Source organism: Sapajus apella, unplaced genomic scaffold (assembly GCF_009761245.1).
Source record: "Sapajus apella isolate SASKATOON/1434 unplaced genomic scaffold, GSC_monkey_1.0 scaffold54, whole genome shotgun sequence".
In the NCBI taxonomy this organism is placed as follows: domain Eukaryota; kingdom Metazoa; phylum Chordata; class Mammalia; order Primates; family Cebidae; genus Sapajus; species Sapajus apella.
This window is the reverse complement of record NW_022436994.1, coordinates 9666500-9685379: the sequence shown is the minus strand read 5'-3', so window position 1 is coordinate 9685379 and position 18880 is coordinate 9666500. Positions and strand designations below refer to the sequence as shown.

Genomic DNA, 18880 nt, shown 5'->3' with positions numbered 1-18880 from the left:
ACAGGCACGCGCCACCATGCCCAGCTAATTTTTTGTATTTTTAGTAGAGGCGGGGTTTCACCATGTTGACCAGGATGGTCTCGATCTCTTGACCTCGTGATCCACCCGCCTCGGCCTCCCACAGTGCTGGGATTACAGGCTTGAGCCACCGCGCCCGGCCTTGAAAATTCTTTTTTCTACTTCATGTTTAAAATTTTTTCTACTTCATGTTTAAAATTTTCTTGGTTTGTTTGAATCAGTGGTGTGTATGAATGCAATTTTAGGAAACATTATAAATATTCATCATAGGGGACTGGTTAAACAAATTACAGTTCTCTATTCATTTATTATTTTATTTTGTTTTGTTTTATTTTATTTTATTTTTTGAGATGGAGTCTCGCTCTGTTTCCCAGGCTGGAGTACAGTGGCATGATCTCGGCTCACCACAACCTCCGCCTCCTGGGTTCAAGTGATTCTCCTACCTCAGCCTCCTGAGTAGCTGGGATTGCAGGCACGAGCCTCCATGCCCAGCTAATTTTTGTCATTTTAGTAGGGACGGTGTTTCACCATGTTGGCCAGGCTGGTGTCGAACTCCTGACCTCGGGTGTTCTGCCCGCCTCAGCCTCCCACAGTGCTAGGAATACAGGCGTGAGCCAATGCCCCTGGCCTGTTCATTTATAATAGCCTTAACGGATCCAATGCTCCCTTTTACTGCCCTCAACTAAAATTATGGGTGTGACTTTCTTACATCATTTTTAAAGTTCAGTAATGTCTAACTAGATAATAAGGAGAAAGGAAAGGGAAATCCCTGATGTTGAAATAATGTGTTGCACTCTGTAAATGCTTGGGTCTCTAAGATCGCTGGAGAGGGTACAGTGCTGTAGCTGTTTGTAGCAAGGAATGCAGTTTACGTGCCTTTCAGTATCTCAGATCACACCTCCTGACTTTCAGAAACGATGAACAACTCGACAGAATTCCAAACAAAGAACTTCATGCTTTGGCCAGGCATGGTGGCTCATGCCTATAGTCACAACACTCTGGGAGGCCAAGATGGAAGGATCACTCGAGGCCGGGAGTTCAAGACCAGCCTGGTCAACATAGTGAGACCCCATCTTTAAAGAAAAAATTTATATAAATAAATAAATAAATAAGTAAAATAAAGTTCATGCTTCTCTCTGATACACTGCAGTTGCAGGCTTGGGGAATGTCCAGGATATTAAAACTTTTAACAAGCAAAACTACAACCAAACCCCTTTGTGTTTACATGTAAACTAGAGTTCTAGACTTGGGCAATGATAGATGAGTTTTTCATGTACATGAATGTCTGGCTGGACATTTCAGAGTCATGTGAACAGTCCCATGCACTACAAGATGTGCGGTCTCCCCATCCACTGTTGGAGGCCCACAAATCTTCAAAGTGCCTCCTGAAGGCATTGCTGTTCTGCTGAAACCCCCAACATGATGAGGTAGGAGTAATTGTTAAAAGACCAAAGTAAGTCCAGGCGAGATGGCTCATACCTGTAATAACAGCACTTTGGCAGGCCGAGGTGGGCGGATCACGAGGTCAGGAGTTCATGACCAGCCTGGGCAATATGGCAAAACCCTGTCTCTACAAAAATACAAAAATTAGCCAGGCATGGTGGTGTGTGCCTGTAATCCCAGCTACTTGGGAGGCTGAGGTGGGAGAATCACTTGAACCTGGGAAGCAGAAGTTGCAGTAGGCCGAGATTGCGCCATTGCACTCCAGCCTGGTGACAGAGCAAGACTCTATCTCAAAAAAAAAAAAAAAAAAAAAATCATTTCTAATAATATGTTTACAATAAGATGTATCTGGTTTTTGTCGTAGACTCAAGTAATCCGCCTACCTCAACCTCCCAAAGTGCTAGGATTACCATGATGTGACCCACCATGTCTAGCCTCCATAACTCAGTTTTTGTTTATTATTATTATTTTTTGAGACGGAGTTTTGCTCTTGTAGCCCAGGCTGGAGTGCAGTGGCATGATTTTGGCTTACCGCAACCTCCGCCTCCTGGATTCAAGCCATTCTCCAAGTAGCTCTGATTACCGGCACACACCGCCGCACCTGGCTAATTTTGTATTTTTAGTAGTGATAGGGTTTCACCATGTTGGTCAGGCTGGTCTTAAACTCCTGGCCTCAGGTGATCCACCTGCCTCGGCCTCCCAAAGTGCTGGGATTACAGGCAGGAGCCATCACACCTGGCCAATTCAGTTTTTAAGAAGCAATTTGTGGCCAGGTGTGGTGGCTCATGCTGTCATCTCAGCGCTTTGGGAGGCCGAGGTAAGTGGGTCACTTGAGGCCAGGAGCTCAAGACTAGCCTGGCCAACACAGGGAAAACCCCCCTCTACTAAAATACAAAAGTTAGCTAGATGTGATGGCATGTGCCTGTAGTCCCAGTTACTCAGGAAGCTAGCCCAGGAGGTGGAGGTTACAGTGAGCCAAGATTGCTCCACTGCACTTCAACATAGGCGACAACCAGAGTGAGACTCTAAAAACAAAAAAAGCAATTTGTGTTAATCCACTCTTTTAAAATCTTCTTTTCATAGAAAAAACCCTTTTTTCATATTTATTTCATAATAGATTTACATAATTCCTAACTGAATGTGTATTTAAAATAGATATGATTCACATATGCAGATCTGGGAAGAAATAAAATGGATTCTTGGTGAACACACAAGGCTGTGGAGGTAGGCACTAGTTTTGTTTGTTTGTTTTGAGATGGAGTCTCACTCTGCCACCCAGGCTGGAGTGCAATGTCGTGATGTCAGCTCACTGCAACCTCCACCTCCTGGGTTCAAGCAATTCTCCTGCCTCAGGCTCCTGAGTAGCTGGGATTACAGGCACCCACCACCACACCCAGCTAATTTTTGTATTTTAGTAGTGATGGGGTTTCATCATGTTGGCCAGGCTGGTCTTGAACTCCTGACCTCAGGTGATCTGCCCACCTCGGCCTCCCAAAGTGTTGGGATTACAGGTGTGAGCCATGCACCTGGCTGGCACTATTTTTTTGACTGTGACCTCTAGAGAGGAATATATTTTATACACTGTTATCTACTACACACACATATATAAGAACGGAGACAGACATCATGACTCTTAACCAAATACACTGCACCCTGCACTGTGATATTTTGTATTCCAATTCTTTCCATCAAACCCCAAGAACAAAACACCTAAATGCTGTTGGTGGGCCAGGTGTGGTAACATGCCTGTAATCCCAGCACTGTCAGAGGCCACAGCAGGTGCATAGCTTGCACCCAAGACCAACCTGAGCAACATAGTGAGACCCTGTCTCTACAAAAAGTCAAAAAATGAGCTGAGTGTGGTGGCACACACCTGTGGTTGGTCCACCTACACCGGAGGCTGAGGCAGAAGGATGGCTTGAGCCCAGGAGATGGAGGTTGCAGTGAGCCATGATCATCCCACTGCACTCCAGCCTAGGTGACAGAGGGAGACTGGTGGTGACTCCTAATTGCACCTGGTGGTGACTCACTAGTTGATCTTACAGTTCAGGTGATGGCCTGCAGCATGACCAACCAGCTTCGACGTAAGAACCAGGGAACTCAGCAGATGTGTTTCACAGCATGAACAGGAAGCTGTGACTATATTTTTTCCATCTGTCTGAAATTTTACAATCTGTAGCCTTCCATCAAAAACATGACTATCGGGCCAGGTGTGGTGGCTCATGCCCATAATCCCAGCACTTTGGAAGACCAAGACAGGCAGATCACATGAGGTCAGGAGTTCAAGACCAGCCTGACCAATATGGTAAAACCCTGTCTCTACTAAAAATTCAAAAATTAGCTTGGTGTGGTGGCACATGACTCTAATCTCAACTACTCAGGAGGCTGAGGCATGAGAATCACTTGAACCCAGGAAGTGGAGGTTGCAGTGAGCCGAGGTCATGTTACTGCACTCCAGCCTGGGTGACAGAGTGAGACCCTGTCTCAGAAAACAAACAGGCCGGCGCAGGGGCTCATGGCTGTAATCACAGCATTTTGGGAAACCGAGGCAAGAGGATCACCAATTTGAGACCAGTCTGGCCAACATAGTGAAACCCCATATCTACTAAAAATACAAAAATTAGCTGATGTGGTGGCGGCGGGTGCCTGTAGTCCCAGCAACTTGGGAAGCTGAGGCAGGAGAATCACTTGAACCCAGGAGGTGGAGGTTGCAGTGAGCTGAGACTGTGCCATTGCACTCCAGCCTAGGTGATAAGAGCAAAACTCCATCTCAAAACAACCCCCTACCCCCGCAAAAAAAAAAAAAGGCTATTATTCAGCCACATGCTTCATTTCCTAAATTTCAGTATTTTGGGGGAATACTTTAGGCAAACAGTAACTAATATATATCCCTAAACATTATGGACATTTTAACCTTTTCAGGCTAGGCACTGTGGCTCATGCTTGTAATCCCAGCATTTTGGGAGGCCAAGGCGGGCGGATCAGCTGAGGTCAGGAGTTTGAGACCAGCCTGGCCAATATGGTAAAACCCTGTCTCTACTAAAAATACAAAAATTAGCTGGGCTTGGTGGCGTGCGCCTGTAGTCCCGGCTACTTGGGAGGCTGAGGCAGAAAAATTGCTTAAACCTGGGATGTGGAGGTTGCAGTGAGCTGACATCACACCACTGCACTTCAGCCTGGGTGACAGATTGAGACTCCATCTCAAAAAAAGAGAAAAGAGAAAGGGTGGTCAGGCGCGGTGGGTCACGCTTATAATCCCAGCACTATGGGAGGCCAAGTGTGGATCATGAGGTCAGGAGTTCAAGACCATCCTGACCAGTATAGTGAAACCCTGTCTCTACTAAAAATACAAAAATTAGCCAGGTGTGCTGGTGCATGCCTGGAATCCCAGCTACTCTGGAGGCTGAGGCAGGAGAATGGCTTGAAACCGAGAGATGGAGGTTGCAGTGAGCCGACATCGAGCCACTGCACTCCAGCCTGGATGACAGAGTGAGACTCTGTCTCAAAAAAAAAAAAAAAACCTGTTTCAAAATTTCTAACCCTAACTGCAACCAGTCAACCCCAGCACTAGCTGAGGCCATAGAGGCAGGAGGCATCAGGGGTGGGAGATGGTGAGCACTTTGGGCCCAACATGTGCTCCAGGGGCCTGGTTTTAGGTGCACAGTCAGTGGCCTCCCTGGAGATTCTGACACCCTCTGGGTTGTCGTGCTGCCTCCAGGCCGTTCTCTACTCTGCAATGAGTTCTGGTCAGACTGGATTTGAGTCCATTTTCATCATCACCCCCCGGGGAGCCTCGAGGCAGTGATTTAAGCTAAGTCTGTTTCCTTACCTAGAAAAGGGGTATAATTACAGTACCTACTTCCTCTGGTAGTGCCTAATTTTGGTACAAATTGAGTGTTCCTAATCCAAAATCCGAAATTCAAAATGCTCCAAAATCCAAAACTTTTAGACTGCTAACGAGATGCCACAAGTGGAGAATTCCAGACCTGACCTCATGTGATGGGTTGTAGTCAAAATGTAATGAAAACTTTGTTTTATGTACAACATTTAAAAAAATACTGTATAAAACTATCTTCAGGATACATGTATAAGCTGTATATGAAACATAAATGAATTTTGTGTTTAGACTGGGGTTGTATCCCTAATATAGCTCCTAATGTATATGCAAATATGAAAAAAGTGGAGAAAAATCACAAATTTAATAAGATAGTCTCAAGAATTTCGGAGAAGGGATACTCAATCTGTAATTTTATTTATTTTTATTTATTTTTGAGACAGTCTTGCTCTGTCACCCAGGCTGGAGTGCAGTGGCATGTGGTTCACTGTAACCTCTGCCTCCTGGGTTCAAGCGATTCTCCTGCCTCAGCCTCCTGAGTAGCTGGGACTACAGGCACACACCACCACGCCTGGTTAATTTTTGTATTTTTAGTAGAGACGGGTTTCGCCATATTGGCCAGGCTGGTCTTGAACTCCTGACCTCAGGAGATCTGCCCGCCTCGACCTCCCAAAGTGCTGGGATTACATGTGTGAGCCACCGCACCCAGCCTGTAATTTTTTTAAAAAGATTTTCCATTAAAGTCCCGTGTGTCCTGGGACATATAAACATCCTTACAGTGTGGTTCTGAGTCTGCGTAGTTCACTTCCTGCAGGTCTGCTGCTTGCAGCCCAGATTTTGTGTTCATTGATCTGCCGGGTAGGGACATGGTTCTCAGAATGGGGGCTCTATTTTTGCATCTGTGACAGTGGGTAGATGGAAACTTCCTTGATTTCCTGTGATAGTGTTTATGTCATTTATCTAGGTAAATTTCAAAGACACGAGACTTTTCTTTTTTTTGGAGACAGGGTGTCACTCTGTTGTCCAGGTTGGAGTGCAGTGGTGTCATTATGGCTTACTGAAGCCTCAACCTCCCAGGCTCAAGTGAACCTCCCACCTCAGCCTCCTGAGTAGCTGGGACTACAGGCACATGCCACCACACTTGACTAATATTTGAGTTTTTGTAAAAGACAGGGCCTCACTATGTTGCCCAGGCTGGTCTTGAACTCCTGGACACAAGTGATCCTCCCACCTTGGCCTCTCAAAGTGTTGGAATTACAAAGTCTTTTCTAGTCCCGTAGTCAGGGAGTTGGGTCCAGCCAGCTCCCTTTCCTCATGGGCCTTGAGTCCTCCTCAGTTCCTACTGTACCCCTCTGGCTGTGATTCCTTAGTACCATTCACCCCTGAGGCTTTTTCCTTTCTCACTCCGGCAATAATTTTGTGAATTTTTTTTCCATTGTGTCTTTATGCATGGAGTAGGAAAGGAAACATCATACAGTAGCATCATATCCAGCACAGATAGGTAAGAAGACTGACCACCAGGTTGAAGTAGCCAGCTGCAATATGGAAAGGGTGGACTAATGACCTCATAATGATGCAGCAATGACTTTGTAGAAAAGTGGATAGGGCGGGCCGGTGGCTCACACCTGTAATCCCAGTACTTTGGGAGGCCGAGGCGGGCAGATCACTTGAGCCCAGGAGTTCAAGACCAGCCTGGCCAACATGGTGAAACCCCATCTCTTCTAAAAATACACAAACTAGCCAGGCCACATTTTATGGACAGTTTAAAATGTGGACAGTCTGGCAGTGGCATGTGCTTGTAGACCTGGCTATTTGGGAGGCTGAGAAACAAGAATCACTTGAACCTGGGAGGTGAAGGTTGCAATGAGCCAAGATAGTGCCACTGCACTCCAGCCTGGGCAACAGAGTGAGGCGCTGTCTAAAAACAAAGGGGAGGGGGCGGGGATAAATGTGATTGCTTATCTCTGGACTGCACTGGAGAAACAGGAAGTTTTCTTTTCTTCCTCATGAAGGAAGGATGAAGTTATCAGAAGACAGGAATAAACTGGGATTTATCCCAAGAACAACTTACTTGTGAATTTTAAAGAACTCCCATTCCCCTCTGGCAGGCACCAATTTAGATTATGCCACAATTCTGGGGACCTACTCTTGGGCCAGGGTCCTCTCAAAGCCTTGACCCGTCCTGGTTGTAACTCTCCCTAGTTTGGAAAAATGGTTCTAATGCTGTTGCTTTCAAGAGGTTCTTTTTCTTTCTCCTCAGCTGTGTTGGTGCAGGACTGTCACATGTTTTTGGAGTAGAATAAGATGTGCCAATCCAGACTCAGCCCCATCTCATCAAGATCCAGTGATCTTCATTTTCAGATTGTCTACCCCAAGTTCTCCTCCTCCAAACTCATCCTCCACTCTACTACCGGACTTGTCTTTGTACTCTCAACGCAGTGTGAGGGGATCCATCAGCTGGTGGTGTGGACACGTGAACAGCGTGAAGCAGAGAGTAAGCATCACCCTACAAACCCTAACCCTGTATAGCGCATTCCCTTTCAGTCAGTCTCTACTCCCTACTGATCCCAGGAGGGAATTTTCCTCTGCGATTTGACATGCCTCAGCTCTCATTCTCTCTGGAATGCCTGCCTGTCCGCCCTCCCTCCCTCTCCCAATCTCTCCTTCCCTCCAGTTTTCTTCCCCTGCATCTCCTCCCTCTCCTCCTTTTTCTTTCCTCCCTCCCTCCTCCATCTCCCTCCCTTCTCTCCTTGCCTCCCTTCCCTTAGCTGGGTGTTCCCCATCTCCAAGGCCCTCTCTTTCACATGCCCAGGACACTCCCAGTGCCTGAGTGGAAACCTCCTCCTTTGAACTTGGAGGCGTTTATGTTTGGGTACTTAGGAACACTTAAAAACATTTTTTTTTTTCCCTTAGAACACTTTGTAGGCCAGGCGTGATGGCTCACGCCTGTAATCCCAGCACCTTGGGAGGCCAAGGCAGGAGGATCATGAGATGAAGAGATCGAGACCATCCTGGCCAACATGGTGAAACCCTGATACTAAAAATACAAAAATTAGCTGGGTATGGTGGCGTGAGCCTGTAGTCCCAGCTATTTGGGAGGCTGAGGCAGGAGAATCGCTTGAACCCAGGAGGCAGAGGTTGCAGTGAGCCGAGATTGCACTACTGCACTCCAGCCTGGTGAGACAGCGAGACTCCATCTCAAAAAAAAAAAAAAAAAAAAAAAAGAACACCTTGTAAAAGAACCTTAAAATTAAAAAAAAAAAGTTTTGGTAGGGGTGGGTCTTGCTATGTTGCCCAGGCTGCTATCAATCTCGTGGGCTCAAGGGTTCCTCCCACTTCAGCCTCCTAAGTAGCTAGGACTATAGGCATGAGCCACCACATCGAGCTTTTAAAAAAATCTTAATAGTTGTTACCTGAAAAAGCAATCTGTGGCTGTAATCCTAGTACTTTGGGAGGCCAAGGTGGGCAGAACATCTGAGGTCACGAGCACGAGACCAGCCTGGCCAACATGCTGAAATGCTGTCTCTACTAAAAATACAAAAAAAATTAGCCGGGCATGGTGGCATGTGCCTGTAATCCCAGCTACTCGGGAAGCTGAGGCAGGAGAATCGCCTGAACATGGGAAGTGGAGGTTGTAGTGAGTTGGACTGTGCCACTGCACTCCAGCCTGGGCAACAAGAGTGAAACCTCCGTCTGAAAAAAAAAAAAGAGACAATCTGTGGACAATGGGAAGGGGCCAGTACCACACATCTGGCGCCCTGTCATACACTGCTGCATATCATATGCAGCCTTGTGCCTAGAATCTGTCTATATGCCCATGTCTCCTCCCTTCACTTAGGTTATAAGCTTCTTGAGGGTGGCAGCCAGACAGTGGCAGCTTGTGTATCACTAACAAGCCCCTGCAGTGGCATATGGCAGACTTTCAATACATCAGGACCAGAGGATGAGTGGGAAAGGAAATCGCACCCACTGGTGGGAGAAAACCAAACTCGATGACAGAGGACCAGTAGAGGAAGCGGCTTCAGTATGTGTCCCCACATGCAGACACAAGGCCTTGCCCTCCTGGATGAGACAGGCACCGACTGGAGCAGGGTTTGCCAGGCTCAAAGGGACACATTTTATGGGCAGTCTAAAATGTGGTACATGGACAGTCTGGCAGTGGTATGTAGAAAGGGTTAAAACTGGACGACTGGGCCGGGGATGGTGGTGGATACCTGTAATCCCAGTACTTTGGGGGCCTGAGGCAGGAGGATTGCTTGAGCCCAGGAGTTCGAGACCAGCCCGGACAACACAATGAGACTTTGTCTCTAAAAAACAACAAATAAAAAACTGGGTGATTAGGAGGTGACTACAAGAGCATAGGGAGCGAGTGGAAAATGAAAGCATGTGTATAAATCTGAAGGAATGGTCAGAACTGAAGGGCAGAACGTGCACTCTGCAATGTGTGATACAGTACGAAGGTGCTCTAGAAAGAGTATCTGAAACAGACTCTCATGAGAATTTCCAGAAGTACGTGGCTGTACTCAGAGCTGAAGAAGGTAACAGGAAGTGGGCAGAGGCAGCAAAAGTGGAATGGGGACTGAGGAATTGATGCCTCTGATGAGAAGTGAGAAAAAAAAGGCAGCTTGTGTTGCAGCATGTGTGGGAGTAGGAGCAAGTTTTTGCTAGGGCAGACTGTCACATAGAGTTTTGCCGCTGAACTCCAACAAGCAAAGCCTTGAAGGCGATTTCCTCAGCTACCGAGGTCCACACTCACATTCAGCTGTGGCGAGAGGCTATGGAGTGTTAGTTCCCCACCAGCATTCTGGGCATGTGAGGGGCTTGTAAGGCTGGGCTGGAGACTAGATGGGTCTGCCTGTGTGCAGGAAGTGCTAAACTGAATACTGAATGCCAGGCTTGCCTAGCTCCATACTAAATAGGGAGTCATGGCTTCTGTCCATCCAGTAAATACACGTACACCTCATATATACCTATTGCACAAACTCTTTTTGAAAGCCCAGCTGATAAATAGGCACAAAGGTACCTAAGCTCAAAAGGCCACCTGGTTCTACATGTGAGACATTAACATGAGGGCTTTTTAGATACTTTTCTATATGTGACCTCAAGCAAACCAGAAGAATGTGTCATTGCATGTCCACGGGCCAGCCGCAGACCCCCTTGAGCAGACTTGTGAGGCTCTTTGCATTGACCTGGATTTATGGTCAGATTGACCTGGGTTCGGATTCCTGTGTCACCAGCTGGAGCAATATGACCCTGGGCTTGGGCTATCTAACAACTTTCTTTGTTTTTTGAGACAGTCTTACTCTGCCACCCAGGCTGTAGTACAGTGGCACAGTCTTGGCTCACTGCAACCTCCACCTCCCAGGTTCAAGCAATTCTCCCACCTCATCCTCCTAAGTAGCTGAGACTACAGGTGTGTGCCACCATGCCTGGCTAATTTTTGTATTTTTTGGTAGAGACAGGGTTTCACTTTGTTGGCCAGGCTGGTCTGGAACTCCTGACTTCAAGGGATCCACCTGCCTCCTAAAGTGTTGGGATCACAGGCGTGAGCTACCGTGCCGGCTCTATCAAACATCTCTTAATCTGAATTTGCTTGTAAAATGAGGTTGGTATTGCCAGGTGTGGTGGCTCACGAGGTCAGGAGTTCAAGATCAGCCTGACCAACATAATGAAATCCCGTCTCTACTAAAAATACAAAAACTAGCCAGGCATGGTGGTTGGCGCCTGTAGTTCCAGCTACTTGGGAGGCTGAGGCAGGAGAATCACTTGAACGGAGGTTGTGGTGAGCCGAGATCGCATCACTGCACTCCAGCCTAGGCCACAGAGTGAGACCCTATCTCAAAAAAAGGGGGGGCTGGTATTTATTTCCCAGGTTTATTCAGGGGATTAAATGAGATAAATCCCCATAAGGCAGACTGCTAGGTTTTCAAAGAAATATTTAGTGACCTTCTCCTTCCATAGGAAAAAACTTAAGCTTTGGCACTAAACAGAGCAGATTCTCAGCACTTTGTCATTTCAGATTATGTGACCCTGGGATGCTGAATCATCTTCCTCTGCCTGAATTTCCTCATCTGTAAAATGAAGTAGAATTGTCTTCTTGCTGTGGAGATGGAAAACTGAGAGGAGCCTGAGGCTCTCCAGCAGAGTGTGGCCTGCGAGTGACCAGGTTTGGTTAGGTTCACCCTCTCCAACACCTTCAGAGATGGGAAGGCTCACTTTCTCAGTTTCTTTCTTTTTTAAAGACAGGATTTCTCTCTTGCCCAGGTTGGAGTGCAGTTGCATGGTCATAGCTCACTGCAGCCTTGACCTCCCAGGTTCAAGCAATCCTACTCAGCCTTCCGAGTAGCTAGGACTACAGGTGTGTGCCACCACGCCCAGCCCTTTCTCAGTTTCTAAAGCTGAAAGCCATCGTCCAGAAATATTTAGTCCATACCTCTTTTTACACAGAATATATTTAATTCTATCACATAAGTTAGGAACAACTTTAACCAACAGAAAATGTGATCACAAGCTACATATAAAAGAAGATCAAATGAAGCACACATATCCAAGAAAAAATCATGCCAATTAAATATACTCCATATTTCCTTTAATATTAGTATGCTACTTGTTGGATTTTTTGTTGAAAAGCAGTCAAAACATTTAAACTCAAAATTGACAAATCAACTAGCTTGCTTTTTGCCATTTGGAAGAAGACTACCATTATTCAAATTTATTATGTAATACACTCATCCAGGTAATGAAACATCTGTGAAAAAAAGTATGGGAACCACCATCAGCGATCAACCCTCACCTCATCTGTGCATAAATTGGCTATTATACATGAATGCAGACACCTGAAGTTAGGAATATAACTCAAATAGCAAAAGATCCTAATTACAGAAAGAGTTTTTAAAAAGGAGTTTTGTCCTCAAAAGTACATACTAAGTCCAGACTGAGCTATTGCCAAAGAACTAATCTTTGGAGTCTACTTTAACATGTTGCACAGTATTCATGACTCTATAGACCATCAGCATCTGTGGAGGCCAGCTCCTAAAGGTCCCAAAGAACAGGAAACACCCAGGAATAAAGGACTGCTCATAAAGAGTACGTGGAAGCGAGTGGGCAGGCCTGTATTTTCCCAGCGAAGTAAGGATTGGGTAGAGAGTTCTTTGTCTTAACTGGGCTTCCCTGAAGAATATGCAACTGCAGAGTTTATTTATAGAATTAGAAATATTTTTTAAAAATTTAAAAGCTTTTGTGTAATCATTAATCAGAGATGATATTCACAAATTCTGGTAAAAATTTGACTCTCCTATAACTCGATCAAGACAGTTGCAGGTGGGCAAAAAAAAAAAAAAAAAAAAAAAAAGGACTCTCCAACTGTCACCACATCAACAGGAAACAGGGCCATGCCACCAGGGAGGACTGTCTCAGCTACCATTTAGGGAGCTGACCCCTTTGCTCTCTCTAGACCAGCTCCTAAAAGGAGGGCCTGCTCTGTACAGATGTAGCCATGAAGCTCATGGGGCCCCTGTATCACCTGTAAAATACAGACATTTGGCAGGTGAAGAGTTCACATTCTGCTTTCACTGTTTTTCATGAATCCATTTCAAAAGTCTATAACATACATAGTAATTTAGTTTTCTAGGTGCATCATTTGAATCTAGGGTGCTTATAGCTAGGAGACAAGGTGAACAGAGCTAATTGTCAGGTACTCTTATTTTAACATGGCTATTTTTTCTGTTTACATATTACCAGCAATTAGTATGTTTTTTGAAGCTTTCATGAAACTATGCCCTGTGATGCTCTTCCAACTTGGGAATATGGACGCACACAGCTGTATCTGAGATATACATTTTTCTGAAATGTCACAGGTCTACTTCTGAACACTCTACTGGATTCACATATTACTTATCACTACGGATTCTTAAAGACCTTGGCACTTCCTGCAGCAGTCTTCCCAAGCGACTGGCCTCGGAGTTTTCATGTTCTCCATTTTGAGTCTACCCTGTCCATGTTCTCACTGAACCTCTGGTAATAACGACTCTTAGAAATCTTGACTGACAAACAAAAGAGGCCGTGGGACTTTTAGGAGGTCTTGGAGCTCTTTGGGCACCAGGAACTGTGCTAAGTGTCTTACATGTGTTCTCATTCAGAGATCAGAGTAAGGTAGGTACTATCATCTCCACTTTAGGGATGAAGACAGAGGCTTAAAGCAGTGAAGTCACACAGCCAGGGACTGGCCAAAAAAGATCTGAACCCAGGTGGATCAGACTCCAGAACTATAATCACCCTTGAGAGTTACAAAGCCCAACTCTCCACTGCTCTCTACTTGTCTAACAAGTCAAACATCTCTATCCTCAGGGACCTAAAGCCCACAAATCCTGCGTGTACTCCTCTATTGGTTTTCTATTGCTGCTATAACAAATTATCACAAACTTAGTGGCTTTAAACCAAGTTTCTGTAGGTGAAAAGTGTGGCAGAGCACGACAAATTTCTATGTTCAGGGTCTTACCAGGCTAAAATCAAGGCACCAGGTAAGGCTAAGATTCCCATCTGTGCCTCAAGGTGCTCTTCCAAGTTCACTGGTTGTTGGCAGGATTCACTTCCTTCTCTTGATTTCCACATGGCCCCCCTATCTTCAAGTTAGCAGTGGCACTTTGGGCCTTCCTTTGAATCTGACTCCTGTATCCTCTTCCATTTTTAAGGGTTTATGTAATTATATTGGGTTCCCTCAGGTAATCCAGGATAGTATCTCGAAATTTTAATTACATTTGCAAAGTCCATTTTGCCACATAATGTAACACATGCACAGGCGTAACACTGGGCAGGGAAGGTGATGAGGACCAAAATTCTGCCTCTCACCCCCTCCTGGAACCTCTCTTGTACATCTACAGCAAAATGCCCTCTCCCTTCAAAAAAGTTTTGCAATACTCTGTTCTCTGCCAAGTGTCCAAGCAGTTATAGCAGCTGGCCTGGGCCCCACTCAAAATATAAATTAACACCATGTATTTGCACCTTAAGAAATGCTAGTTGGCTGGGCCTGGTGGCTCATTCCTGTAATCCCAGCACTTTGGGAGGCTTAGCATTTTGGATCACCTGCAGGAGTTTTAGACCAGCCTGGCCAACATGGTGAAACCCCGTCTCTATTAAAAAGACAAAATTCAGCCAGGCGTGGTGGCATGCACCTGTAATCCCAGCTACTCGGGAGGCTGAAGCAGGAGAATCGCTTGAACCTGGGAGGCAGAGGTTACAGTGAGCCAAGATTGTGCCGTTGCACTCCAGCCTGGGTGACAAGAGTGAGACTCTGTCTCAAAAAAAAAAAAAGCTAGTTAACTGGTAGAAAATTGTGGAAAAGCCTATTTTTATTCAGGATAGGAATGGGATGGTCTTCAACTGTTACAGATTTCAGGTTACCCTACTCAGGACTCCCAATGAAACAAAAATCGAGAAGCGGACACTAACTATAACCCTTCCACTCCCAGGTTCTCATCCTTTCCACTGCATGGAGATACCCAGACATTACTAAGTCCTCACTCAGGATGGTAGAGTGGACCAATACTGTAGCAACATAGCTTATCCAAAGGGCCAAAAATAAATAGAACATTTTACACATTCAGAAATTAATCATATGCACGGAAGAGTGCTCTGAAATTACTTTAAATTAAAGCTGCTCTGAAGCAGATCAAGAATCTTGCTTAAAATTGAATTCACATATCTGAGAAGCAAATGTCCTTGTTCAGCACATTTGAGCAGTTCCTTGGTTCAGCTCAGCACATATCTGTACAATCTTGTTTCACTAGATCACCAAAACCTTGCAGTCACCTAATACAATGACAACCTCTAAGAACACTCTTCTCTCACAAGAAATAACAGGACAAATTGAGAATAAAAACAGCAGGCAATTAAGAGCCGTCTCACAGATGAGCTATGTGATAAACAGAAGTAAAATGTTAATTGTAGATCTAGGTGGTGAGTTTAAGAATTATTCATTGAATAACTCTTTTTTTGCATGTTTGAAAATTTTCATAATAAAATGTCAGAAGCATCACAATAAATTCAACCATAGGCACCAAAGTGAGTGACATTTCTCATTCAATATTTCATGAAGAGTCAGATACTCTCCAGGCCATTTGTTACAACTCCCTATATAAATATAAACACCATTCTTCATTCTCAAGATCTTATTTGTTTTATTTACCCACTGGACTCTTCCCAAATGAAAACTAGGTCTAGTTCAAGTCTAACACCTTCTATCAAAAAAAAAAAAAAAAAAAAACCTTCTAAGTGTCATTGCGCTTCTTTGTGTTGTACTATCTAAAATAAGATCTGAAATTATTTAGAAAAAAATTTTAGGTGCTACACTAGTTAGACTGGTTGTTTTTAATTATAAGAAATACTTTTTAGGCTGGGCACGGTGGCTCATGCCTGTAATCCCAGCACTTTGGGAGGCTGAGGTGGGTGGATAACTTGAGGTCAGGAGTTTGAGACCAGCCTGGCCAACATGGTGAAACCCCATTGCTACAAACAAACGAACAAACAAAAAACCCCATAAAAATTAGCTGGGCAAGCTGGGTGTGGTAAGTCATACCTGTAAACCCTGCACTTTGGGAGGCTTAGGTGGGTGGATCACCTGACGTCAGGAGTTCAGACCAGCCTGGCTAACATGGTAAAACCCCATCTCTAATAAAAATATTTAAAAATCAGCCAGGTGTGGTGGCGCACACCTGTAGTCCCAGCTATTCGGGAGGCTGAGGCAGGGGAATCACTTGAACCCGGGAGGTGGAGGTTGCGGTGAGCCGAGATTGCACTGCTGCACTCCAGCCTGATGACAAAGTCAGACTGTCTTAAAAAAAAAAAAAAAAAAAAAAAAGTTGGGTATGGTGGCACATGTCTGTAGTCCCAGCTGCCTGGGAGGCTGAGGCAGGAGAGGAGGAGGTTGCAGTAAGCCATAGCACTCCAGCCTGGGCAACAGAATAAAATCCTGTTTCAAAAACAAAAACAAACAAATATTAGCCAGGCACGGTAGCAGGTGCCTGCAATCCCAGCTACTCGGGAGGCTGAGGCAGAAGAATCATTTGAAACTGGGAGGTGGAGGCTGCAGTGAGCTGTAATCGTGCCCTACACGCCAGCCTGGGCAACAGAGCAAGACTCTGGAAAAAAAAAAAAACTTTAAAATAAAAGCTGTCTTTTAGACATATGTATTAAGGTATTATACATGAAGGGATATGATAGCCGGAACATGCTTTAAAATAACCCATGGGGTTCGGTACAAATGAAGCAAGATTGATCATAACTGCGAGAGCTGGGCCCAGAGTACATGGCCTAGTTGTTCTATTTCTGCGTTGTTAGAAAACAAAACAAAAATATAACCCTGGGAAGAAATTATGTAGTCAAGTAACTATACTACCAAGATGAATTAAACGTTTGAAGCAATAATGTATAAAACTCTAGTAAAAATTGCCCTGAAACAAGTGATTAAGCCAAAGGAAGTTCTATTTTGTGCACCCCCAACTTAAAAAATCAGCTTTCTATTGCTTTTACTGTAGGCCTGACTCTCAATACAGAAACTTCAAAATGGGTACCTAGATAATTCAACTGAAATTTGAAATTTCTATTTTATCCTGCCTTGTGAATTAATGAGCAAAAGTTCTTTATAGGATTCTCGCGAATAGATGCAGGAGGAATTACAAGATATCACCAGCTGGCGACACCTAATGGAATCCCAGATCTGGGCAAAAATCATTAATGGTGGCTAAATTCATCAGGGGAAAAGCTGATAGAGAATTTTTATAATAAATGGAGTGGGCTGGCTGCATCCAAACCCACTATCAATCTTCATGTTACATGATGAGAGATGTTATGTGCTGTGATGTGATACAACAGGGAGCAGATATCACCTATGAATTATTTTTGTGAAAATGCAAAACAGACCAACAAAAGCCCTTCTCCACCGGCTAGTTTATAGAACATATAGGGGACAGAAAAGGTATAAATGATCCCATTAGGATGCATTCAGTAAAATCCAGAGGGACAATTCTATAGGACAAACAACTTGTTTCTTCAAAAATTAAATTGCAAGAAAAAGAAAAACTATAGATTATAATAACAAAATACAAGATCTAGATCTTGTCTGAATCTTAATTCAAACAAACCAACTATAAAAAAAACTTACGAGACAATCAGAAGTATGAATATTGACTGGTAACTTGGCATCAAAAAAAAGTTCTAGCAGACTTACATAATGCTATTGTGGTTATGTTCTAAAACGTGCCCTATCTTTAGATTTATATTTGTATATGTCTCTGATCACATAGACATGAAAATACTATGCCTGTAATAGGACTTAAACTGATCCCTGTGGGTTGGGGGGCAGGGGAGAGGTGGGGATGCAGGTAAACAACTGACCATTGGACAGCTGCTGAAGTTGGGGGATGGGACAGGACTTCATTCTGCTATTTTTTTTTTTTTGACGGAGTTCCACTCTTGTTACCCAGGCTGAAGTGTAGTGGCGCGATCTTGGCTCACCGCAACCTCCACCTCCTGGGTTCAAGCAATTCTCCTGCCTCAGCCTCCCGAGTAGCTGGGACTACAGGCACGTGCCACCATGCCCAGCTAATTTTTTTGTATTTTTAGTAGATACGGGGTTTCACCACGTTGACCAGGATGGTCTTGATCTCTTGACCTCGTGATCCACCCGCCTCGGCCTCCCAAAGTGCTGGGATTATAGGCGCAAGCCACTGCGTCCGGCCTATTCTGCTATTCTTTTTGTGCATTTGTGAAAATTTCCATAATAAAATGTTTTTAAAAATGAGTTTGGACAGCATTATAAAATATTTAAAAATTTCCTTCTTTAATGAAGACTTGCAAGCAGAAAAATACAATTTTCTAAGGGCCCATTAACTAGTTCATTAACTCAAGTAACAGTACTTAGGGTAGGGCATAGTGGCTCACACCTGAAATCCCAGTACTTTGGGAGGCCAAGGTGGCAGGATGGCTTGAGCCAGGAGTTCAATACCAACCTGGGCAACATAGGGAGACCCGTTTCTACATAAATAAAAAAAATTAGCCAGGTATCATGGTGTGTGCCTGTGGTCCCAGCTACTTGCAGGGCTGAGGTGAAAGGATTGCTTGGGTCTGAGAGGTGGAGGGTACAGTCAGCCACGATCATGCCACTGCACTCAAGCCTGGGCAACAGAGCAAGACCCTGTCTCAAAACAAAAACAGTTTCTTAGAAACTGACAAAGAAAAATAATTTTTAAAAGACTGTACAAGTTGCTGAATGTTATCGTCACTAAACGACCACTAAAAGTTGGAATTTTATTTTTTTTGAGAAAGTATCACTCTGTCACCCAGGCTGGAGTGTAATGACATGATCTTGGCTTACTGCAACCTCCATCTCCTGGGTTCAAGTGATTCTTGTGCCTCTGCACCCCAAGTAGCTGGGACTACATGCTTGTACTACCACGCCTGGCTAATTTTTGTATTTTTAGTAGAGACGAGGTTTTACCATGTTGGTCAGGCTGATCTCCAACTCCTGACCTCAAGTGATCCACCCACCTTGGTCTCCCAAAGTGCTGGGATTATACAGGCATGAGCCAC

General features: G+C 44.6%; 1 protein-coding gene across 2 annotated transcripts in view; it reads right to left on the bottom strand.

Annotated features, from left to right (window-relative positions):
* LOC116527365 (histone H2A.V) overlaps positions 1–18880 on the bottom strand; it is a 42911-nt gene that overhangs the window by 7507 nt on the left and 16524 nt on the right. The window lies entirely within an intron of this gene.